The 25,434-nt window shown below is 43.9% G+C and overlaps 1 protein-coding gene and 1 pseudogene across 4 annotated transcripts in view; one reads left to right on the forward strand and one right to left on the reverse strand.

The window, feature by feature from the left end:
• Nucleotides 1-25,434, forward strand: part of LOC124970024 (speedy protein E4-like) — a 56,851-nt gene that overhangs the window by 14,269 nt on the left and 17,148 nt on the right. The window contains exons 3-4 of one of the 4 annotated variants that reach the window (XR_007106062.1): nt 18,281-19,559; nt 21,682-24,129. The exons of 1 other annotated variant lie outside the window; for it this stretch is intronic. The gene's annotated coding sequence lies outside the window, so the exon portion shown is untranslated. Of the gene's footprint in view, nt 1-82; nt 2,106-18,280; nt 24,130-25,434 lie in introns of those variants that run through there. 2 more of the 4 variants (XR_007106061.1, XR_007106063.1) reach the window with 2 other exon arrangements.
• Nucleotides 11,343-25,434, reverse strand: part of LOC124970023 (pleckstrin homology domain-containing family A member 1-like) — an 88,533-nt pseudogene continuing 74,441 nt past the window's right edge.

Consider the following 25,434-nt stretch of genomic DNA (forward strand, 5'->3'; position numbering starts at 1 on the left):
TACAGTGCCTAGTTTCTTATTATGGCAAATCCTTCTTCCAGAATTTGGTTGAATAAGAGTCTGTTCTCTCTTTGTCAAACAGGGAGAAATCAGGTGAAGAACAGCCCTGAGGACAAACTGCTGCCCACTGGACTGCCAGTGACCCAGAGTCTGGCCCTCAGTCAGGAAGGGTGGAAGCCTCTGATGTCATCGCCCATTCCAACCTGGCAACCAGTTTGAAGGAAAACACATGTAACTGCCACACTGGTCTGTGCATGTGTCCCAGGGTTCTAGAGGAGTTGGTCTCTCCTGCTATTTATGCAAACTCTGTCCACCATGCCAAACTATTCTCCTGGTCTCCTACTCCCTCTTTCACTTCTCTCCAAAACATGGATTCTTGTCTCCATTCTCAACACAAAAGATGTTAGATACCCTATCGCTGGGTCTCTCCAGCATTCAGTGTGGCAGGAGAGGAAGGAGAATAGCAAGGAATGTCAGGGAAGGCAGAAATTGCCTGACCTCCCAAGTGGGAGCAACATATGTGCAAAAGAACCCACACACAGTGAATTATCAGTTGAATAATGTATATGGAAGCACTCAGTGTAGCAAATGTCTTCTGCTAAGTCTCACTGGTCTTCACTGTTTTCAGAAATCTGTCCAGAGAACACACACTGGGCAGTTAAGCACTCTTGACATAAAATCATAGAAACTTCTGTGCATTTTCACACTCTTCACACAGTGTCTCCACTTTCTGGGAGTGTATGATCACCTCAAGATAGCCTCTTAGTTCCAATCACTCTCTCCTGTTTACATAGCATATTTGGGAGCATGGATATTGCTCTTGACCTCGCTATCTCATCGTCACCTTTGTACCCTATGGGAAATCTCACATGTAGGAAAAGACGCAAATGGAAACATTTCCCATTCAGGCCAGGATATAGTGTTTGCTGAGAAGATGGGAGTGCGTGGGATGTGACACAGCACCCAGTGGAATTGGGGAGCTGCTTCCAAACCTCCTAACTCAGCCTTCTGCTTTCCAGCTGGAGTTTCAATCCATGTTTTCTATCTTTGTCCCCAAAATGTGGTTCAGTATATAGAAAGCTTATCATTTTGACCATTGTAATGTATCACTTGATAATGGAGATAATTTCCTGTCAATGTGAGCAGACATCCTAGAGTGCTCTTACCCCAACTGAGATGGCTCCAGTCTCACTATTCTAGGTCATATTGTGGAAGAAATTCATGTCTGTGGGGCATCGTTCCATCATTGGCCATAATGCCACCATGTGGGGCATGAATATGAATTTCTTTTGTGCAACCACCTCCATCATAGATCTTCAGTGTTTTTTCTTCACCATCAACAGACACTCTTCTCCCAAGAAACACTAACTCCTCCTTCTCTTCCTTCAGCTCTTACTGACCAGCATTCTACCCTCTGTCTCTGTGAAATTGACAACCATTGGTACCTCATCTGTGTTGCAGACTATGAGCTCATACATTGTTTGTCCCAGTGTGTCTGCCTTGTTCCACTTTGTGCACTGTCCTCATGATCCTGCATTGCTGGAGCTTGGGTCAGAATTTTCCTCTTTCTTAAGACTGAATCACAGAAGGGAAGGCTACATCTTTGATCCATCTGTTTATCCCTCAGTGGGCCTTGGGTTGATTCCACATTCAAGTTCCAATTCTTTTTATTTGCCTCTATTGGACCTTATTGACAAGATGCACATGAATAACACTTGTTATTCATGCTGTGGTTGAAATTTTATTTTGCATTTTAGTTTCTTCCATGAATCCCATGATCCCTTGCCAATGAGGAATAAATGCAGGTAGATTCATGTTATCTGCTGAGAGTGAGTGTCCAACTTGTTTGGCAGCCATGTGATGTTCAGAGTTGAATGAGGACCCAGCAGCCTTCCAAGTAACAGTGAGTTCCTTGCCATTTCTCTCATAGTCCAGGTTGCCCTCTGAGTGTCTTCCTGATGGGAATGTCCCTTCCTGTGAGTAATCAGGTCCTGTTGTTGTGAAGACCAATTGCCTGGATGCTCTGCTTATCCTGTTTCCATTCATGATGCCTTTAAGCATCAGAGCTGTTTGGGTTCTCCCATAGCAAATCAGAAGTTCACCCTCTCCCTTGTATGGACAGCTTTTTAGTAAACTCACATGCCACATGATAATGTGTCAGTCAATAATGGTCCACATATATGATGGTTGTCCTTCATGATACTAATGCCTAGTAATGTAGGAGCCATTTTAGCCTCTGTAAGTACACTATGTGCCTTCCCACAAGGACAAATTGCCCATTGGCACAGTTTTCATTCCTCACCCTGCTCATTAAATGATGCATGACTGTGTGAGAAGATTCTCTTCCAACTAAAATCCTCTTCCACACTTTTAAAATCCCAATAATTTTGGTCCAAATTCAAGTCGTAGTTTGCAAATTCCTGTTTCTGCTGACCACCTTGTCTAGACATGCTGCAATTAGGCCGAGTCCAAGTTAATATACATGAATACCTTGTTTAAAAATGGAGTAACAAGCTCAACTTTTGTTTGCTATATAACTTCTCCTTCAATGGATGGTGTCTGATATTAATATTAGGTGATAACAGAGTGAATAGACGTGCTTTGCAAATACCAGACTTTTAGCATGAGGTCACATGTAGGAACACTACAGTACAGTTTCTTGGTCCTCGCCTCACAGATTCTAATTGGGAATGGCAATGTTTTCACTGTAGTCTTTCAGATTTGAAAATGTCAGTGTGGAGAAATAGAAACAGGGCGGGGTGCTGTGGCACATGCCTGTAATCTCAGCAGCTCGGGAGACTGTGGCAAAAGGACTGTGATTTCAGAGTCAGCCTCAGCAAATTAATGAGGCCTTAAGCAACTCAACAATCCCATGTCTCTAAATAAACCATAAAAAGGGCTGGAGATGTGACCAGTGGTTGAGCATCCCTGGGTTTAATCCCTATTACTAAAAGATAGAAAAGAAATTGGAATCAGTATGGTAGGAAATAAAGAGGACCTTTCGTGGGAAGGTGAGGTGTGATGATGGCCTGACAGGGCAGGGCTGTGCTGGCCTCAAGTTCTTCATTGGTGGGACACTGTTAAGCACCCTGCTGTCCTCCTGCTTAGTGACAGCCCCTCACTGAGCCTTGGAGTCCTCCAGAATAGGAGTCATCCAAGGAAGCTCCATCTACCTCCTCCGCAGCAGTTTCTCTACACTTTGCCGATGCTGCTCCTCTCACTTTCCCTTGTCCTCAGGGAAGTCAGGGTCTCTGAACCTTGAAGAGAAATCCCTGTTCTGTGACCCAAGAACCAGGGAAAGCCTGGGGAAAAGAGAATGAGTGCTAAAGTTATAGTTTTGCCTCAACTGCCAAACATGGATGCCTGGGATTGAGATTTCCTCTCCCAGATGAATCATGTAAAAGAAGGCAAAATATATAGAATATTAGTCTTAAATAATTTAGATCCCTGAGAGAAAGCCCAGCTGACCTCACTGTCCAGATGGGGGATTTCAAGAGCCAGCAGTGTCACTGAGTGGAAAGGGCAGAGTTGGGTGTCTAAGGAGACATGGTGGCTGGAGGTTGTGGTGCAGAGAACGTGAGAGAGGTGAGATGCAGAGGCTCCTATTCTGGGTCTGAACTTGTTGAGTGCACAGTGGGAGGTGAGAAGTGAGGCCCAGGCAAATTGTGGCTCTGCCCCTCTTTGCTTGCTTCCTAGACATTGAAGCATGGCTTCTGTTCACTACCTGATGCAGAGCAGCACAGAGAGGTGTTCCCTGAAGGTTGGACATGTGGTCTCTCTCTCACCATTGTCACTGTCACTCCTTCAGCAAGGGTTTGGACCCAGGCCATGCTCAACTTTAGCAAGGGTTGGCCATGGTGTTGCCGGCCACCCAACCCCTTCCAGCAAGGTGGCGACTGAGCCTTGTATGCATAGGCCTTAGGAACACTGCAGACTCAAACCACTGTACCTAGCACATCCTGATTTAAAATCATTACTGGAAATCAACGGAAGATTTTTAGATTTAGAGTTCTTGGATTTTTTGAAGTATTACCTATAAATCAGAACAAACTATCCTACCCAGATTGAATTGAAGATGTCTGTTCCTATGGGTAGATATTTGCAAACCAGTATTTAATGATGCAAGTGGCCAAAATGTGGTATGTTAGAAATGTTCTTTTTTCACCTTGTCTTCTTAGTGAGGTGAGCTTCTGGGACTTCACGTCTGTGACTGTGCATGTGTGCTCTCTTGTTCAGGATGAGTTTTTCAAGTGTGGAAATACCTTTTAGGCTAAAAAGTGACATGTTATTTCTCTTGGTTTCTGCTTCACAAAGCATATGGCTCAAAGTGGTAAGTGTGCTTTAGTTAGGAAAACCGATGACTAGACGGCAATAAGACAACATTATGCAGATGTAATAGAGTATACCAATCTAATTCCCCAGTGTTTGATTTTTACTTAAACCTAAGGAAAATCTGTCCTTTTCCCACGTGAGTCAAGTCCTGTCAAATTTAGAATCCAAATTTAGAATCTTCTGGATAACAGAAGTTTGGAAACTTAGATACATTTTGTACATCTATTTGAGATCAGTTGGGCAAATATTAGTTTTGTTCAAGATTTACAAACTACAGTATTTTGGTCTAACCATTGAGTTCTTTTGGAGTGAATTTGGCAATGTATGAAAAATCATATGAAATATAAATACTAACAGCCAAATGTAGAGACATGAATGGAAACAGTGTGACAATTGTAGGTAAGAGAAATAAATAAAACTTAAGTGCTACAAAATACCACAAAAGTAAGTGCCAGTCCATTCATATCTTAACAACAGAACTGTGCAGAGGGGTGTACAATATGTTACAAGATTGGGTTCAAGCCTGTGACTAAAAGGGACTATTTACCAACTTGTTTGGAAAATGAATTATATCTCAGAAAAATGAAGAAGTTCATCAAAGTTAATGTACAATCATGAATTGATTTGGTATGTCAGAGTGGACAATCTCTTTGCAAAGAGGAGACAAAATTGATGCAGGATGCAAACCAAAACCACCTTGAGAAAGCACATCACAACTATGATGGATGGCGAAGGCAAAGGAGATGGAAGATACCAGATGTTTACAAGGATGTGGAGAAGCTGCAACTCCCTTCACCTGACTGGTGGGAATGTAAAATGGTGCAAGACAGTTTATTGGCTCTTTTCCCAGCTAAACACAGACTCCCTCTGTGTTCCAGCAATCTACTTCAGTGTATATACCCAAAGAACAGAAAGCAGGTCCACCAACAAAGATCTATACACACATGTTCACAGCTGCATGATTCACCAGTCAAAGAGGGGAAAACACACCAGTGTCTATTGGTGGGTGAATGTGTGTAAATGTGTTTTATCCATGTGAAGGGATATTATCAAAGAAAGAATGAAGTTCTGGATGTGCTGATGTATGGATGTAAATATACAGCTATTATGCATTCATCATCCCTCAGTTGCAAATTCACCCTCTTTGCTTGCTCTGTAGTCATGGAGGTGGTCTTTGTAAATCTCTCTCCTGTGTCATCCTCTGTTAAACCTTGTTTGGAGGGAAGCTGGGAGAGAGATGGAACTTGATTTCAAAGTTAGTCCTCTTTTGTTTGAAAATAAAACGGTTTACAAAGCTGCCCCAGTCACACAGCAACAAGGGAGAACTGGAGCTAAAGCATGAGTCTGCTCCGGTGCCCCCAAATTCACCTGCTCTCTAACTTACTCCTTAGGTGGCCCCTCAGTCTTCCCTCCCAGATGAGAGCACACATCCAGAAACCATCCTTCTAGATCTTGGTTTTCATGCCCATTCCTCACCCTGATCTGTCACCCCATCTTGGATCCCAGCCAGCTCATTCCATGTTGATCCCTATTCCAGCTTTTGGACAAAGACAGATGTTTTTACAGTATCTGACACACCCGCATCAGGCGCTGAGTGTAGGTGTGCTGTTGGTTCAAGGAAGTACTGGAGGGGGTCAGAGATTTGACCCACCCATCCAGGTGCTGAGTTTGGAGACACTGACAACAATCATCAGTGACTTAGGACCTACAACTGTGGGTCTCTTAAGGTCTAAGAAGGAAAGCAAATGACAGAAAAGCTCCCTGACTTGCCCAACCATACAGATATTCTCTAACGAAAACCCGCTGCACTCTGTGGGGTTTGGTTTTTGTCCTATCTTAAGAGCATGTCCCTGTCAGTGTGCTTGTTCATATTATTTTACATTTTAATTTTCTTCTAAACACTGTTCTGAAGTAGAAGCACCCTTTCTATAAATGGTTTCATTATTTAGGTGTTTTTGTGAGAGTGTAGTTTTATGTTACAGTATGGAGTGGTACTATCCTACGTGCATTATCGTTTACTAGCACATTTACTTGACAGTGTTCATGGACACTGTTAGCTTCATTGTACAGGTTTTTAAAAATGATGGGGCTGCAGTTGTGCTCAGTGGAAGAGTAGCTGGTCTAGCTGGGTTCCATGTGAAGCACTGCAAATAGGAAGTTAATAATACATAGTGAAAAGAAGGTTGAATTTAGCATGTTACCAGGAGTGGAGAACTTTCCTTCTGTACAGCATTTCCTTGAGCAAACTGGTAATGGAAGTATTTCTTTGATCCCTAAAAAGGGGAATAAGCTTTCTGTTTGCATTCCATCCTGTAACGTGCTTCTGAGAGCTTTGAGGGTCATGTCTCTGAAATGGTTTTTGTCCCTCACGGTCCTCCCTGTTTCCTGCTTCCAGTTTCTTGCTTAAGGTCTGCCCCCTGTTCTGTTTTCCTATATCAAAAACAAATTGAGGATTCTTTTTCAAGGAAAGAATTGGGTCAAATAATCAGAACTCTGATAAAAAAATCAGTGGCATTTGACAGCAAAGAAGCAGTCCAGACTGACATGATCACATGCATCATGAAGTTGAGAGGATGTTTATTAAAAAGTTTCTCCACAGGTGCACTGTGCTGTGCTCTTCAAGAGCATGTGGCACATGTACTTTGTTAAAATACACATCCAGTTGAACATGACAACAGGTCAGGCACATTAAAGAACAGAAGCTCAATGTCAACATCTCAATAATGAATACTAAACATCAAATGAAAATTCCATATGAAGATTTGGGAGTACTACCACTGAGCTCTGAAAGTAATAGATATATACGTAAAATAGATAAAAATAATAAATCTCTCTTATAAGGGAAAATATTTATGTACATGTATTAGTTATAACACCCATGAGAAAACTAATTAGGAACAGCAAGATTTCAAAATAATAAGTATCTCAGAATATTTCAAATGAATATATTAATAATTATTAGGCCACCATGTTCAAAATAAACCAACAAAATTTATGATATGTAGTAAAACTCTCTATGACTATCATATTTAAAAGTAATTCCATCCCAGATCCCTACAGATCCATTCAAAAAGTCCTAGACTATGAAAACTAAATGTATAAAACAAAGAACCATGATCATTTACCTCTGAGATAATTTTTATTCAAAACTCTAAAATTTAGGTGGTGACTAGGGAAAAATGGAACCAGAAAGAACCCTGGTTCCTCATTTTCCCTAAATGAATAGTATATCTAGCCCTAGGTGCCACAAGTATAACATGGTAACTATGCAGATCCTTCTAGAAGATTCTGGGTTCTTCTGGATTATCTGTAAAGGAGGCTTTTCTCTCCCTTCCTCCAGACTCCCAGTGTCTCCTTCAACTTTTGCTGAAAATAAGTCTCATCCAGTGGTCTGGAAGGAAGAAGGGGTGTTATTAGACTTCATGGACACACTAGATGTGAAGATGAGTTCCACCCTGAATCAGTCCTAAGAAGAGATTAGACCAACATACAAACCCAGCCTTATCTCTGACCTTTCATTCTTTTTTTCTTTTTTGTTTGTTTTGGTAGTGGGGATTGAATCCAGGGGTGCTCAACCACTGAGCCACGTATTTTATTTAGAGACAGGGTCTCACTGAGTTGCCTCACTAAGTTGCTGAGGCTAGCTTTGAACTCATGATCCTCCTCTCAGCCTCCCGAGTTGCTGGGATTTTAGGCATGTGCCACCACGCTCAGCTTGATCCTTCATTCTTGACATCAGCACCGAACTGTCATTTTCAGTTTTGATCCTCAGACTTCACTAACCCTGACTTCAAAAACCATTTCATATGTCCAGAGTGAGGCCCAGAGATCCGCTTTATAGCAAGGACTTGAGGTGATAATGCTGATCCAGTGGAGCACACCTGGAGAATGGGGCCTTGAACTTAACTCACACTGTGCTTCTTGCGAATTGCTCTACATCTGAGCTAACTGTGTGACAAACATCACTAATATACCAACATCATGAACCAGACCAGGTGTCTGATCCCTGGCCTGTCCCCTAATTTGTCCCCAAAATGCCTGCTCCTAAATTGCCTGCTTCCATATGGTTTAAATAAAATCTTTGCTTCATCCTCTGTTCAAGTCTGTAACTCAACTGTATGCTGTGTAAGAAGCTGCCCTGAAGGTAGTTTTTTTTTTTTTAATCTAAATTTTTATTTTTACAGACTGCATTTTGATTCATTGTACACAAATGGGGTACAACTTTTAATTTCTATGGTTGTACACAATGTAGATTCACACCATTCATGTAATCATACATACACATAAGGTAATACTTCCTGTCTCATTCTACTATCTTTCCATCCCCCACCCCCTCCCACGCCATTTTCCTCTACACCATCCAAAGTTCCTTCATTCTTCTCCCCCCGCCCCCGCCACCACCCTTGTTATGTATCATCATGTACTTATCAGAAAAATCATTTGCCCTTGGTTTTTAGGACTCAGCCTATTTCACTTAGCATGATATTCTCCAACTTCATCCATTTACCAGCAAATGCCATAATTTTATTCTTCTTTATGGCTGAATAATATTCCATTGTGTGTGTGTGTGTGTGTGTGTGTATATATACCAGTTTCTTATCCATTCATCAACTGAAGGGCATCTAGGTTGGTTCCACAATCTAGCAATTGTAAATTGAGCACCTATGAACATTGATGTGGCTGCATTACTGTAGTATGCTGATTTTAAGTCCTTTGGGTATAGGCCAAGGAGTGGGATAGCTGGGTCAAATGGTGGGTCCATTCCAAGTTTTTTGAGGAATCTCCATACTGCTTTCCAGAGTGGCTGCACCAATTTGCAACTCCACCAGCAATGTATGAATGTGCCTTTTTCCCCACATCCATACCAACACTTATTATTCCTTATGTTCTTGATAATAGCCATTCTAATTGGAGTTAGATGAAATCTTAGGGTGGTTTTAATTTGCATTTTTCTAATTACCAGGGATGATGAGCACTTTTTCATATGATTGTTGGATCACCTGTATATCTTCTGTGAAGTGTCTGCCCATTTCACCCATTTATTGATTGGGTTCTTTGTATTTTGGGTGTAACTTTTTTTTGTTTTGTTTTGTTTTGTTTTGTTTTGTGTGCTGGGGATCAAACCCAGGGCCTTATGCTTACAAGGCAAGCACTCTACTGACTGAGCTATCTCTCCAGCCCGGGTGTAAAGTTTTTTAAGTTCTTTATAAACTTTGGAGATGAGTGCTCTGTCTGATGTGTGTGTGGAAAAGATATTTCTCCCACTCTGTAGGCTCTCTTTTCATATTATTGATTGTTTTCTGTGCTGAGAAAAAGCTTTTTAGTTTGAATCTTTCTCATTTATTGATTCTTACTTTTATTTCTTGCGCTATCAGGGTCTTGTTAAGGAAGTCTGGTCCTAAGCCAATGTGATGGAGATTCAGGCCTACTTTTTCTTCTATTTGGTGAAGGGTCTCAGGTCTAATTCCTAGATCCTTGATCCATTTTGAGTTGAGTTTTGTACAGGGTGAGAGATAGGGGTTTAATTTCATTTTACTGCATATGGATTTCCAGTTTTCCCAGGATGATTTATTGAAGAGGCTGTCTTTTCTCCATTGTATGCTTTTGGCATCTTTGTCTAGTACAATGTGGTATGTCTCTTCTATCCTGTACCAGTGGTCTACTGAAGGTAGTATTTTTTTTTGATGTTTAATATTTAATAGGAAGTCATAGTAGCATTTTTTAAATGACCAAAATCATTAATAAGCATTTTTAATGTTTTTAAGTTGTTTAACATTTAAACTGTCAAGAGCCACTAGGAAAAAACACACACACATTTTTTAAAATTGACTTTTATTGTAAACAAATGGGATACATCTTGTTTCTCTGTACATGAAGTAGAGGCATACCATTTGTGTAATCATATATTTACACAGGGTAATGGTGTTTGATTCATTCTGTTGTTTTTTTCCTTCCCCTCCACCCCTCCCACCCCTCTTTTCCCTCTATACAGTCCCTCCTTCCTCCATTCTTGTCCCCTCCCACCCCCATTATGTGTACACACACACATTTTTACCACCTAAATGAAAATACACAAAGCTTCAGATAGTTGATACAAAGACAATCAAGTTTTTTTCTTTCTGAAAAAAATGACATTTTGTTTGGCTGCTCCCTAGATTCTTGGTTTACCAGCTTTCAAAGAGTACATCTAAGAGGCAGTAAATACACACATTAAAACCCACCTCCCCCTTTATCATCTTTGGCTAGAAGCCTCATGAGGGACACTGAGGGTGGATGGTGGCAGGCCCTGCATGCTTCCATCTTACACATCGCTGACTGGAAGGCTTGCATCATCCAAGTCCATGGAGTCACCATCTTTCTCCTGAGGGCCGTTTTTACTTTGAGGTTTTAGCAGAGTTTGTTCTGTCACTTTGGAAGCTGGTTCTCTTGTAGAGACAGTCTGGACCTTGAAATTCCTTGGCCTGACCTTGGCAAGAGGTTTGTAAAATCCTCACTTCTCTATGATAAATCTTGAGACCAGAGTTACTGGGAGAGGCTGTGGAAGGTGAGGCGGCTGCTGTTGTGGCACCGGCGGGACGGATGGTGTCTGGACTCTGAAGGACAGTGGGAATGCTCAGGAGATGCTGATCTGCCAGGTCCCCGCTGTGCTACAGGGGCGCCAGACACTGCTTCAATCCAGCTGTGCCTCTCTTCCGGGCTATCAGCCTGCACATAGAAAGTTCGAGACGTTGTTACAATTCCAAATAGGTTGTCCCTCATCATTATATCATTTTGCTTACACTCTTGAACTTTATGAACCTCTTTAAGTGGTTTTACTTGGAGAGGTTCCTTTTCTAGTTCAGATTTAAGGTAACCTGTTGTGTTTTCATCCAACTGAAAATATCTTCTCTTCCAGTTTTTCATCACTGCTCCTTGTTTTACACAATATCCAGCTTTTTTTTTTTTTTGGTGCTGGGATTGAACTCAGAGTTACTTAACCACTGAGCCTCATCCTCAGTCCTTTTAAATTTATTTTATTATTTATTTATTTATTTCTTGGTGCTGGGGATTGAACCCAGGGCCTTGTACATGTGAGGCAAGCACTCTACCAACTGAGCTGTATCCCCAGCCCAATATCCAGCTTTGATAACTGCACTGTCAGGAGGTGGTTTTGGAGTAAAGCAAGCAAGATGGTTTTGTGATTGTTTCAAATTATTTCTGCCAACACTCTTGCCACATTCATTTACTTATTCTTTGTGAGTTGGAGTGATGATGGGTACACCACCAACAATATCAGTTCTGTAAGACACTTGCTTCTGCCCACAGTAACCCTGGCGATTTGGATTATCTGAATTAGGCTGTGAGTCTGATTGCTTTGGTACTGTGATTTTTATAGCTTTGTTCAACACATTTACCCATTCTACTAGATCTTGCTGATCACTGGCTTGTAGGAAGTATTTTCCTCGTTCCTGCATTCATAACAGAACTCAGTCTTTGGCCTTAGCTTAGTTACATCGCTAACCTTTGAAATGTAGGTAAGTTTAATGACTCCAACACATAATAATCCAGTGGAGAGTTCTGTCGATTATCCATGTACCATACAAAACTATCTTCTCTGGTATCCAGTATGAAGTGCCTTTGAAGAAATTTCCCACTGTTTTCATTTTCTTTAATGCCTCGAAAACCACAGATGCGATTCTGACGATCCACATAAGGCATTTCTGGGCTTGAACATTACATGTGGCCTTGGCCCAGGCACCCACAGGTCAGCAGCAGCGCCCACGACAGCCCGCCCGCCTGAAGGTAGTATTTTTTAACTGCTATGGTTCAGACAAACTTACTTGCCCATAAACTTGGGAGGGAAAAGTGTGCTATTCAGAATTATTCCTTGGTCCAGAGGACTCTGCTGGATAGACACCTTCTGAAGGCCACCTCTCAGACCCTGATGCTAAAGACAAACCCTCTGGAGCACCTGAGGCTGCTCCTCGCCCCCCTCACCAGTGTAGTTGACTCACTTTCTCCATCTCCATCCTCATTCCCTTCCCTTCGGCTTTTTCTATGTGCTCACACCTGAGTCCCCACGGGGGGTCAGTACTAGACCCTGGTTTATTTTTCTATCCATCCCTCTCCCACCAGCTAATAGAGGGCTTGGTTCACATTGAGCATTACTTCAACAAGCCATTCTTTGATCTCTTTCCCAAGGTTCCTATTCGCTGACAGTGAGAAGGCACTTTATAATATTTTGTTGAATAAAGGAATGAATGCACAAATGAAACTTGATCTACAGCCCAGTGCCATAATGACCACCTCATAGACTCAGTGCTGTAACAAACACTTGCAAGATGAAAAGAATTCAGCTGAGTATTATAGGCATGTACAGGTACTTTAATAACACCTTGCCTTCTCTCGGTGTTCATTCCAATGGGATTAGGGCAAGGGACAGGCGAGATGAGAAAGTTTGATCCAGTATGCCATCTTTTATGGTCCTCCAGCGCTGCCAGGATGCAGAGGCTGACTGACCTGGGAACACAGCACAGGCTGTGGTGTTTCGTTTTGTTTTAGACAGGGTTGTGCTGTTGCACAGCATGGTGTCCCACTCCTAAGCTCCAGAGATCCTCCCACCAGAACCTCCTGAGAAGCTGGGAGTAAAAATGTGTGCCATGCTGCCCAGGTAGGTTTCAGGTATTTGGGGGCCACTTTAAGGATAGGTAATTTATTTCAGATAGAAATGTATGAAGCCAGTTCCACAGGAAACAAGATAGAGGGAAGGGAGAACACTTGGAAAGAACAGTGAAAGGAAGACAAATGATAAGTGTTAAAGGAATTTGATGGTGGAGAGGTTGTAGAGAGGGGTTAAATCCACAGGAAGACTCCAGTTTTGTACTACAAAGTGATGAGCAACAGGATTGATGAGGAGGCATAAATGGTGTTTGGAGCCCATTTGGAAGGACTTTAGGGAATGCATAGAAAGCCACTGGTGTACAGGAGACTCTTGTAAGAAGGACCAGCAGGGAGCACTTTATAGTGGACCTGTCTGTGTAGACAGACCTGAATTGAGCATCTCTCTTGGGAATCCAGAGGCAGAAGACCATAAGATATTGGTGTAGGTAGAGGAAGAAAGAGGCAAAGCCGTCAGATACAGCTGCAGCGCCAGTCTCTCTGAGGGATGCGATGTGCCCGTGCTTTCTCCTCTCAGGTAGGCTATATGTGTCCTGTGATTCCTATGACTCCTTCTAACTGACGTTAAGGTAGTTGGAATTTTTGTTTTTACTGAAATGCAAGAAAACAACATTATAATGCTATCATTTCTTCTACCAGGTGCATTCAGGACAAAGAAGTTAGAAGTCAGGGCTCCACTCCCACCCTCTCAAGTAGTGAATCCTTGTTGAGGGAGTAAAAGTGTCAATTGTGACAGACCAGCCCTCCAGGGGACATTTATCTGGTAGGGGATAGAAACCATATTTGGATGTCCAGGAAGCCATGGGGTAAAGAGGGGCAGAGCTGGAAGCTGCCTCGACCCCACCCAGTTCCTACCTCCCCCCTCCCACAGCCCAAACCTGGGAGCCTGTGCACCTTGCTTCAGTCTGGTTGTTTGCACTGTCACCTCTAGCTGCCATGTCTCTTTAGGTACCAAATCTGTCTTTTCTGATCAATGACACTACTGCCTTGCCTAGCTGTCCTCTGGCTCTGTGGCTTGGAGACTCCCCATCTGGCCAGTGAGCTGTACTCTCTCTGGTCTGGCCTCTATAAGGGATCTAAATTTCTAAAGATAGATATTTCTTATTTTTGCTTCAGAGGTGGACAGTAATTCTGGACCCTGTGAATCCATGTTGGGCAGAAGTGGCAAAAATCCACTTTGGCACTCATTCTTTTCTTCAAGGGTTTCACTGTTGTGTGGATCACAATGGAGAACTTATCAAGGTACAGGGACCTTGACTCACCAGAGCACAACTGAAGGTGAAAGGGGAAGACTCAGGTGTGGTGAGCCTGCCAGGGAGGAGGTGGGCAGAGCTTCCTTGGAAGTCTCCTTCTCGTGAACCCCAATGCTGAGTGAGGGGCTGCCACACAGCAGGACTGCAGGTTGGTTCAGAGAGTCCCCTTCACTGGAGGACTCCAGGCCTGCCACAGCCCAGCCCTGTCAGGTCCTGAGCGTACCTCACCTCCCACAAAAATGTTTCCACTTTATTTCCTACTGTAGTGATTTTGATATCTTTGGAATCCCTGTTGCCTTATCCCACCAGAAATTTCCAAAACTGAAAGTGCCACGTGAAAACATCCTCATTTCCATTCCATTAGAATTTACGAGGCTAGGCCCAGGCACCTGTGCTGTAGTGTTCCTCCATGTGACCTCATGCTGAAAGGTCACTCTGCCATCTCTCTAGTATAACTGTCGTTGTATCAGACAGCATCCATAGGAGGAAAAGAGAAGTGGAGTTGATACCACACAAAACCTGTGAGTTTACTCTATTTTTGGGCAAGATACTAACATAGATGGCATGTAGCCAGAATAATCAGGGCTTTTCATGGTTCAGAACAAAAACTTTAGTTGGAACAGAACACTGATATTTTACATAGTCATGCATCACTTCAGTACTAGATGAGGTCTGATAAAAGTCATTAGCAAATGTCATTGTGTGAAATCACGGAGTATCCTTACAGAAGCTAAGATGGCTTTGATGTTCTGGGCAATCTAATCTTATGGGACCCAAATGCAAGTCTGGCCTGTCACTGACTGGAACATGATGTGGCACGTGAGTGCATTGGAAAGCTGCCCACTAGAAGAGTGAGTGAACTGATTTGTTCTGGGTGGACTCACAGTTCTGTTGGTTGCAGTTATCATGAATGGAAACTGGATAAGCAGAGCTTCCTGGCAATAGTCTTCTACAGCGATAGGATCTGCTTCCTGACCCACAGTTCCTTTCCCATCAGGGAGAGACTCACAGGGCTACCAGCTTAAGAGGAAGATGCCACGGAACACCCAGGTGTCTTGGAAGGCCTCTGGGGCCTCATCCAAGTGTGAACATTACAATTGCCTAATATGGTATTGTTGGGGGCTGTGCCATGCAGACGGTGCCAGAATGGCGCCTGATCACATCGGCAGTGAGGAGGTTAATTAACATAAGCATACTCAGGTGATTTATCACTTGCCGTATTCAGTTAAGTCCACGTGCACAACGCGTGCACAGGTGTTCCCGAGCTGCCTGCTTGGGCCTGCTTGTTTTAACCCTTGCCGTGATAGGACAGCTGGCTCCTCGCCTGATCGCAACTGGCGTGGCCCCACCCTCTGCCTCCTGGAGGGAATAGAAGCGGGCAGTAGGCGGGGTGTGACAGTAAGGAGCAGCAGCAAGCAGAGAAAAGTGGCAAGCAGAAAGAGAAGCAGTGAGTAGGGGCAGCGGCAAGCAGAGAGAAGCAGCGCACCTTTAGCACATATCCCTAGCACGCGCCTTTAGTTCACAGGATGCACCTTTAAGAAGAAGCTGCAGAAGCCTAAGAAGAAATAGATCTCTGATAAACATAGAAGCCTTTCTTTCTCTATCTTTCTCTCAGTCTCTCTCCCCTCAAAGATTCTTTCTTATGCAAAGTCTCTCTCTCTCTCTCCCTAAGAAAAGCCTTTCTTCCTCTATAGCCCAGGCAACAAGCGAATAAGTGAGAAAGCAGCCCACGAAAGAAAGATAGTAAAAGTAGTTCGTTTCCAGTCCACCACCCATAAAGACCCGTGCAAATTGTTGCTGCAGGTGGTGACAAATATCCACGGATTTGGTACCGCAAAGAGCCAGTGACATGGTAGACACTCACTGCCAGCACGTTGGATCAGCTAAGTTCACTTTATTTATATTTGGTATGGGTAGATTAGAATCAAAATGCAACCCAAATAGATGTACCTGTCAATAAGTTCTAACAGTGTATTTAAAAAAAAAAAAAGACTTAAGAGCCCTAATGTGGAAGCAATCCGGTGCCTGTGGATGGATGGATGAATGGATGGATGGACAAAAGGTGCGGTCCATCCACAAATTCACCTGTTAACCTTAAAAAGGAAATTCTGACATCTTCCACTGATATAGGAGCTTAAAGACAGTGCACAAATGAAATAAGCCAGATACTGGGACAAATACTGTGAGTCCACAGTATGCAACACATACATGGCACTGAGAGTTGTTACATTCATAGAGACAGAAAAAGTACAATGGTGGTCAGCGGGAACTATGGGAGGAGAAGCAGGGAGTTTGTTTTTCATGGGTGCAAAACCTGGTGGGATGATGAAAAAGCTCTGAAGATGGGAATGTGATCGTGATTGCACAAGGAAAACCTACAGTCATGCTTCACATGATAAAATTTTAGCCAGTGATGGACCAATGCAGCACATACAAGAAAGGGCTCCATAACATGATGTCCCACAGTGATGTCACAGCCATCTCAGTTGGTGCCATGACTGCACAATGATGAAACCAATAACACGAATCTGGCAACAAACCTCCCTCACAAGTGACACGGCTGAACTAAATGCCACACAGAACTCTATACTTCACAATGGTCACGTTTTGTTCTGAATATATATTTATTCACAACGTTTGGTGACAGAGACAAAGCATGACTCAGTTACAAAGGTGGAAACAGAGGCCTAAGAAGATTTGTGAGCAACTCCCCAATTCCATCAGGTACCACATTGTAGCCAATGTACTTCCCCCTTCTCAGGAGAAAACAATGTCTGGGATTGTAGCATATTCCTTTTTTTTTTTTTTTCCCTACATGTGAAATTTTTCTTTAAGGTACATAAGTGGTAGTGAAATATATAGATAGGTCAAGAGCCATACTGGGAATCCAAAATTTGCCAAGTAAGTGAGATTAATTAGAATTGAGAGGCAGACTTTTAATCTATAAACTCCCAAAATTGTAGACACCAGGTGAAGAGTGTGTGAGCACATGCAGTTTTGTATTTTAGGTCATCAAACTGTCTCCCAGACTCAAGGATGCCTTAGGATGTGTCCTCAGGACAGATTCCTGAAGACAGTAAAGGCCAGTGATGTTTAGCAGAACAGCTTTGAAAACCAAGGGTTTTCATTTAAGTTTTTCAGTTGACAATTCAGCGTGCCTCGTCTTTCGTGTGTACTTATTATCTTCCTCTTGAGAGGACTTATCATCTCTGCTCTTCCTAAATTTCCTTGGCATCTTTCTCCCTCTTGTGCCAGACTGAGCTCTGAAGTGGGAACGTGCAGAGAGGAAAGGGCAGACTCCAGGGGCCTGTGGCAGCACAGTGGGCAAGTTTCTCCTCAGGGCTGATCACTGCAGATTTCTCCTCTGTGTGGAGAGGTGCAAAAGGGCTCGGTCGGGTTCAACCAGATTCCAGAGGGTTTGCAAGATCCGAGCCTAGGTTTTGTGGAAGAGAAGCAAGTTTGGGAGAACTCATGACCACTTATCAACTGTGCATCCATTCTGAGGACCAGGATTCCCAGCCTAGCACCTCAGAGTACTACCTGGAGATAGTGGCCAATGACAAAGTCCCAGGACCACAAGATGAGGGAGCTGGAGTGGGAAGAGATATGAGACAGTAGATGGCATGGAACAAGGGGTGGAGAAGCCAGGAAAGGTGGACTAAGGAAGCCCAGTTTGGGAGAAGGAGAAGACAGGATGTAGGACAAGGAAGTCCACACAGAAGGACAGTCTGTTGAGAGAGGAACTGGGTTTGCAGATATGATCCAAACAGAGGAAAGGAACAGAGGGGATGTAAGCAGGGTCACTCTCCCCAAAGGAGAAATTTTGCATAATGAGGATTAGCTTTTAAAAACAGGGAGATGGGACTATGGAAAGGAGAATCTGGGGCAGATGAATATCAGCAAAGGCAAAAGATGGAACAATGGCTGAGGAAAAAGCAAGAGCTGAAGTGGTCCGGGTTTTCTGGTGGTGGACTGGACTTAGATGGTGAAAGGCTGAATACTGAACAAAGCACCTTTTCTCTGGTTTCTTTACTCAGCCCCAGCCTCCCGCCCCAGTCATCCAGGCAGAAGAGGATCACTGGATTCAAAGAAGATGAATGTGGATCTGCAAGTTTTCTGACTTGACCCGGAGTATAGAACCCAGGATTCAGAATAAGTCTTCTGTCCAGAAAAGAGGTGCAGTTTTCAGATTCAGATGTGGAGGTGGAATTCATCAGCGTTTTCTGACTTGACCCAGAAGGTAGAACACCCAGCCTTCACACTGTCCTCTGTACCAAAAAGAAAAGAGGAGTAGTTATGTGATTCTGAGAAGGAGGTGGAAGTGGACTTGTCAGTTTTCTGACTTGACTGAGAAGGTAGATCCCAGTCTTCAGACCCAGTCCTCTGTCCTGAAGCAGAAAGAGAAGCAGTCATGAGATTCGGAGAAGCTGGAAGTGGGTCTGTCCAAGTTTTCTGACTCCACACAGAGGGTAGAACTTGGGCTTCCACTTCAATGCTCTGGCCAGAAGAAGAGGGAGTGGTCATCAGAATTTGAGGAGGAGCTGGAGGATGCAGGCCTCGAGCCTAAGCACCTCTGGGTCATGGAGACACTGTGAGCTCAAGATGAAGTTTTGACAGAACACAGCACGTTTCTTGAGGAAACTTTAATAAAGATGAACATCTTTGCACCTTCATGATGCATGTGACCATATCAGTCTGGACTGCTTCTTTGCTGTCAATAACACTGTTGTATTACAGGATTCCAGGTAATTGACCAAATATCTTACCTGTGGGAAAAAATCTCCAATTGCTTTTCATGTTGGAAAACAACAGAGAAGGTAGCAGAAGCTAGCAACTGGAAGCAGGAAACACAGGAGCACACCGAGGAAGGCAACCTAGGAGGAGTACAAAGAAGAAAGAAAATTCTATGGGAACCTGTATAAAAATCCTAAATCTGAAATCAAGGAGAAGTGTCTCACAGGAGACGCTTTCCTGGTAATGGTCCAAGGATGGGGACACTCAGGGGTAGGTGGAGTTTGCTAGCTAAGTCATTATTTGGAGTCTTTTCCACAACCTCTAATTGCAGTTTCACATAACAGAAGGACGATCCAGATGGTTGTGATGAACTAGAAACACATGAAGGGAAATGAAAGTTCTCTAAACAGATGGGCACAGAAAGGAACAAGCTACTAGCGCAGTCCTTCAACAACTGCAGAAAAGCATCTTGGGAGATGGGAGCAGCAGAGAGTAGGGGAGAAGCTGGGGAAAGAAACCGATGAAGCAAAACATCAGCCGGAAGTAGAACAAAGCTAAAGAGAGGTGGCAACAGTACCAGCGGTGAGATGTGAATGGGTCAGAGACAGTGGGGACCGTGCTGAGGGGCAGGAAAGGGTGACATCTGGAATGTGCCTAAAACCAGATGGATACGTTGAGAGAGGGATGGTGGTTGAGTGGGTGGAGCAACTGAAGAGGATCCATGAAGGGAGGAGCCACTAAAAATCAGCACTGTCGTGCAGCATGGTGGTGCAAGCCTGTAATCCCAGTGGCTTGGGGGCTGAGGCAGGAGGGTTGTGAGTTCAAGGATAGTGTCAGCAACCTACTGAGACCCTGTCTCAAAATAAAAAATAAAAAAGGCTAGGGATGCTGCTCAGTGGTAGAGCACCCCAGCGTTCAATCTCCAATACCAAAAACAACAGTAATAACAAGAAAACCAGATGGGCACTGCGCAAAGCAATTCTGATCCTGGTCAACTGCACGGAGGTGAAATGCTACAGGCTGAGGCACAGGCCTCACTATACTGCCCACACTTCAGATACAAGCTGCAAGCTCTGTGCTTCCCACACCACTCACCCCAGGCCCAAAACCATCCTTGAGTCCAGACTCACATGTCCCTGATCTTAAACTCAACATGCCTGAAATTTGATTGCTATTCCTCCTTTAGCCTAATGGAACCACTTTGCAGTACTGGCCACAATCACCAAAGCAATAAGCAAGCCAGGCAATGTATGTTCTACTTATATATTTCATTACAGGAAAGCACACAGCACAAGAGGTGTCAGCAATAGCCTGACTTGGTTGTTCCCAGTTCCCAGCTGGGAACTCTGAAATTCCTTTTTCCACATTAACACATTCCAGGAGAGGAGAAACACCTTCCTGAGAAGGGATGGATAGCTTACCTGGAAAATGTGCATCTTCCGAATTCACAAAAACTCACAGCAGCACTATAACTGCTTCCTTTAGTATCATCACCTGTACACTAGGATGATGGTTCCCATCACATACTGTACCATCAGCAGGAAGCAGGGGTGTTACAGAAAGCACTTAGCTTTGTGGATCCCACCCCTATCGATGATGTCTACTCCTGGCTTATCACTTTCCAAATTAGGACAGCAAATAAAACACAAGTCAAAGATTTTCCTTCTTGGCTGGTTCAATCTTATTCCTCCCATCAAAAACCAAACCAAACAATCCTCTCTTGACCTCAACTCCTTCTGCAGCTACTGACCAAATCCTCTTTTCCCATTGGGTCAACATTCATTTTAACATTATGAATAGATCAAATCCAGTCCTACCACTCTCTCTCAAACCCCTCCAGATCCAGCTAAACGAATCTTCGAGGAGTCACAGGACTTCTCCGGGACTGAATCCCATGACCAGTTCTGTCCTTGGGCTTGACTATGAACAGCATTTGATATAGTTCCTCCTCCAACCCCCAAAACTTTCCATTTCCTTGGCTCCACTTCATGCCCCTGGTTCTCGCTCCTGCCTTACCACCAGCCCCACCCAGTTCCTCCTTCTGTAGCAGACTTTGCACATGGGAGAGTCCTGACGTCACCCCCTTGCCTACCTCCCAACACAGCTTTCCATGCTGACTTCCAGGGCAGCTGTCCACTGAAGTCCCAACACAAGCCCTGCCCTCTTGCTATATCTGCTTTACCTCATGCTAACAGAGCCAATTCAAAATGGCAGAAACCCAATTCTGGCATTTTCTTAAATCTGATTTTCCCACCATCTCCCCACTCCCAATTTAATGGTAACCTAATTTTCCTGGTCATTCAGGGAGCCTCCAAAGAGCTTTCCACATGGGGACAGTATGATCGAAGTATAGTTTCAGGATAAATACTCAAGGCAGAAAAAACACTTGAGCCAGTGATGGAAAGCAACAGCAGGGAAAGGGAATTTCTGCAAGAGTTCACAGAAACAAAAACGAGAACAAACCCAAAAACTGTGATAATGGTAACAAGGAGAGAGGAAGGGGAAAGGATAAAAATAACTTTGAATATAACACTAGCAAACTTGAACAACTGCCTGTGACAACAGTGAATGAGGGAGTTTATTGGGATCCCATTTTCTGAACAGGGTCAGAGGCTGCACAATGCATCAATGAATAAATAGGGACAAGAGCAGAAGGCATAGGCGAAGGCCAACAAAAATGATTGGGATCTTTTGCATCTATTAGTTTCAGGTGTCCTCTGGATGCACCCCATGGAGAGGTGAACGGTGGCAACTGATCCCCTTTGGGAAACCAACATGGACTCATGGTCACAGCACAGGTGAGATCAGACAGGACAGTCATGAGCTAAATGCACATGAACAACATATGAAGAAGGCAGGAGAACTCCTCAGATTCAGGAAGAGGACAAGAGAAATGGGACAGAAAATGACAGAGGAGATTGTGGAGTGGTGTAAGACAAAGATGGCAATTAGCCACTGGGTGTGTATGTTAGAAACACCCAAGTGTACATAAGGCCACTGGAAACCTTTACCAGAACAGGATCAGGGAAGTGGCAGGGACAGAATGGAGACTGTGGGAGGCGGGATAAAATGGGAATGGGAAATAAGGACACTTTCACCAGGGATTCCTACTGCACTGCCTGCTGTAAACCCAGATCAACTAGCGGAGAAATAATTAAGACTCAAGGGTGAGGCATTCCTTCAGCTGATCCAGGCCTTATCCCTGGATGGAGCAATAAAAATAATGTTTTAGTCACCATAAAGATCATGTGTGCTGAGTCCGTCTTGGACAAAAGCTGTCTGTTCAGAGGACAAATAATGTATCAGTGACAGAGGCTTATTGGTTATTATTTGGGAAGGCTATTCCCAATCACATCAAAGAAATCTTTAGCATCTACAAGAAAAGGAACATCCCCACTTATGTTCAATGTAAGTCAAGGAAAGTAGGACATTAATTATTATTTGCTATGAATGCCAAGAATAGGAGACATGCATGTACTCTGGTCTTAAGAATGCTTTAAGGATCATGTCCTCTACACATATGACCATGACAAAATAATTGGGTGCTGATCACTACACTGTTTTGACCATATTTTAGACTATTTGCCTCCTAAGGAGTAGTGTGTATGGAAAAGTGCTGAATAAACACATGATTAGAAAAACTCACCAGGGATTCACTCATTTCCTGCAGCTCTTGGAAAACATGGAAGATTGTCGAAGCAGATGCAGATCTGAGGATGGAAAATGCCAAGTGCTATTGTTATGAGTGATCTGGCCTGCCACAGCAGGGGTCTTGTGCATAAAAACCTACCCCGAAAGTTCCAGGACACTCATGGAGATTGTCCCATTAGGCTGTCCCCACCTACATGTTTGTAGTGGTGAATGAGTGGGTGTGAGTCTCATGGTGAATGAACTTCAAATCCAAATGACAACATCTGCCATCATTTAAATGTCAGCTAAAAAAGGAATTCTGCTGTCCAGCACTCTTGTGTTTTCCAACTCTGTTAACTACTTAAGATCACAATATCCATAGGATTCTCTGATAAAGGAATGCCAACAGCATGGTCAAATTTTAACTGCAGTATCTTGGGTGGCTCTGGTCAAAAGGATATTTTATTAAGCTTACTGTGACTGAAAAGTAATTGAGTGGAAGGCACGCTGTCCTGGAAGTGCCTACAAACAAACCCAGAGCTCTTGGTGAACCACTGCCCATGTCAGGTCCAATGTCTTCCTGCATCAAACGAGGCAGAAGGAGACTTTTACTTCACTAAACTGCGGGATTCTGCAAGGACAGGCCTCAGCGGGAGTCAACAAAACTGAGGTGCTGATGGAGACTGACGGCAGGAGACAGGAGCTCAGAGAGGATGAAGAAGGGAGAAGGAGCATGGAGGAAGGAGTGCAGGCTGAAGTCGCAGGGAGGCCAGGAGGCCAGTGTCTCCTCCTCCCCAGCACATGGTTTCCTTTCCAGATCTACCCGCAGAGCACCTAAGGCAGTGCAGCTCACCCTGCAGGCAACCCGACAGTCTTCCCTCTCTAGAAGCCACTAAACCCTCCCCTGCCTCTCACGATAATGCCTCCCACGTGGTTCCTGCACCCAAACCTGTCTCACCCCAGTAAGCAAACCCACTAACTGCCCCTCCTGGGGCTGCGCAGCTCCGGTCCTGCGGCTCCTGACGGGGACATGAGCGATGGTTTCCGCAGGTCGCATCTGGGTGCAGTGGATTCCTGAGGGCCATTACTGGTCCAGAGGAGAACTGGGACCAGCAGTTCCTGGGGCCGTTATTGTTCTCAAGGGGGTGGGGTCACTTCCTGAGGCTACTGGGCTCCCAGGCCTCAGACCTCCCCTCACCAAGCGGATGTTCTCTGAAGGGTCCAGATGGAGCCTCCCTCCAGGTCCCAGATCCTCCAGCTCAGGACTCAGCATCCTGAATAGTACAGGACAGGCTGCCCAGGGAGCCGCCACCTTAGTCTGGACTCCATTCCTTATATTCTCTCCATGATTTCCTTTCTTTTTTAACTTAGCTCTTACATGACAAGTGTTACCATCCTACATAAACATTTTATTAAATACAGAATAAATTGTCTCTTTTATAAATTAGCCTTTTGAACATCCCATGTTGGGGTTTGTTTTTCATTTGGCAGCAAAAGGTCTATAGGGGCTGCAAACATTTCACTTACTCTGGAAAACTTTCTGTATTTTGTGGAAAATTAAAATTCTTTCCAATTTTGCCATGTATGGATTTGTGATAGTTTTGATTTATGCAAAAGTATGTGACTCCCTGTGGCTCAGGAGGATCTCAACTTCAAAGCCAGCCTTCACAACAGGGAGGCTCCAAACAACTTAGTGAGACCCTGTCTCTAAATAAAATTTTAAAAAGAGGGCTGGGGATGTGACTCAGTGGTTGAGTGCCCCTGTGTTCAGTACCCAGGACTCCCCCAGAAACGTATATAATGCAAAAGTCTGTGAGTTTATTTTTATGAGGTGCACCATCAATATGAAAGTGTTGAATACTAACAGTGCTTACCATGAGGAGGTTATAGTAGTTTTGCTTCCTGCATTAAAATCTCAAGGAAGAGTGCTGGATGAGGTGTGTGTTTATTTAGTGGGGTCATAACATACTTCTAAATTGGCAGTGTAATTGCAGAGTTTAACCCTCATTTTATCTTCCCTCTTGCTTCATGGTTTTGCTTGGTGGAGCAGTCTACCTATCTTCCCAGCACCCTCGTCGTGGTTTAGTGGCTGTGGTCTGTTTTCCTCCTCCCTAGGATGATTCCAAGTGTGAAGGAAAGGTGGGAAGTCCAGTGGCAATAGGTCCAGCAGACTTGCTGCCCACAGTGGGGTGGGGTGGGGTGTGGGGCTCATTCCTGTCTTTGCACATGTAAATCAGACAAGCTGGGGTCACTCACTGCAGAGCACCATGCACAGAACAAGATCTGGAACCTCAGCACGTCAAAGGCTCCTGTAATCCTTATTTGCAAGTAAAAATAAAATTGGCTAAGTTGGCACCACCATTTCATGCTGAACCAGGATGACATCTCATTAAAGGAGGGTGCCTGAGCTAGAATGCAGGACTGGGCCACATGCTCAGCTGTCAGAAACAGAGACCTTGCCTTGTGTGACACGCCTTATGAAGCACTGTTTCATTTACTTTCACTTCCTGAAGAAAGATTATCAGGTAATGTTTTACATTGAGATGTTGGGGTGTGTGAATGTGTGTGTTTCCTCCCTCCCACCCTCCCTCTCTTCTTCCCTTCCTTTCTTCCTTCCATGGAACTCAGGGCCTTGGCCCATGCCAAGCAAGTGCTGTACCACTGAGCTACACTCCCAGCCCATGTGTATGTGAAGTGATAACTACAAAAACTCACAGATGGGTTGTAGCTCAGTGGTAGAACGCTTGTGTAGTACATGTGAGAACCTGGGTTTGATCCTCAGCACCACATAAAAATAAATCAATAAAATAAAAGTATTGTGTCCAAT

Source organism: Sciurus carolinensis, chromosome 18, assembly GCF_902686445.1.
Source record: "Sciurus carolinensis chromosome 18, mSciCar1.2, whole genome shotgun sequence".
NCBI classification, from domain to species: domain Eukaryota; kingdom Metazoa; phylum Chordata; class Mammalia; order Rodentia; family Sciuridae; genus Sciurus; species Sciurus carolinensis.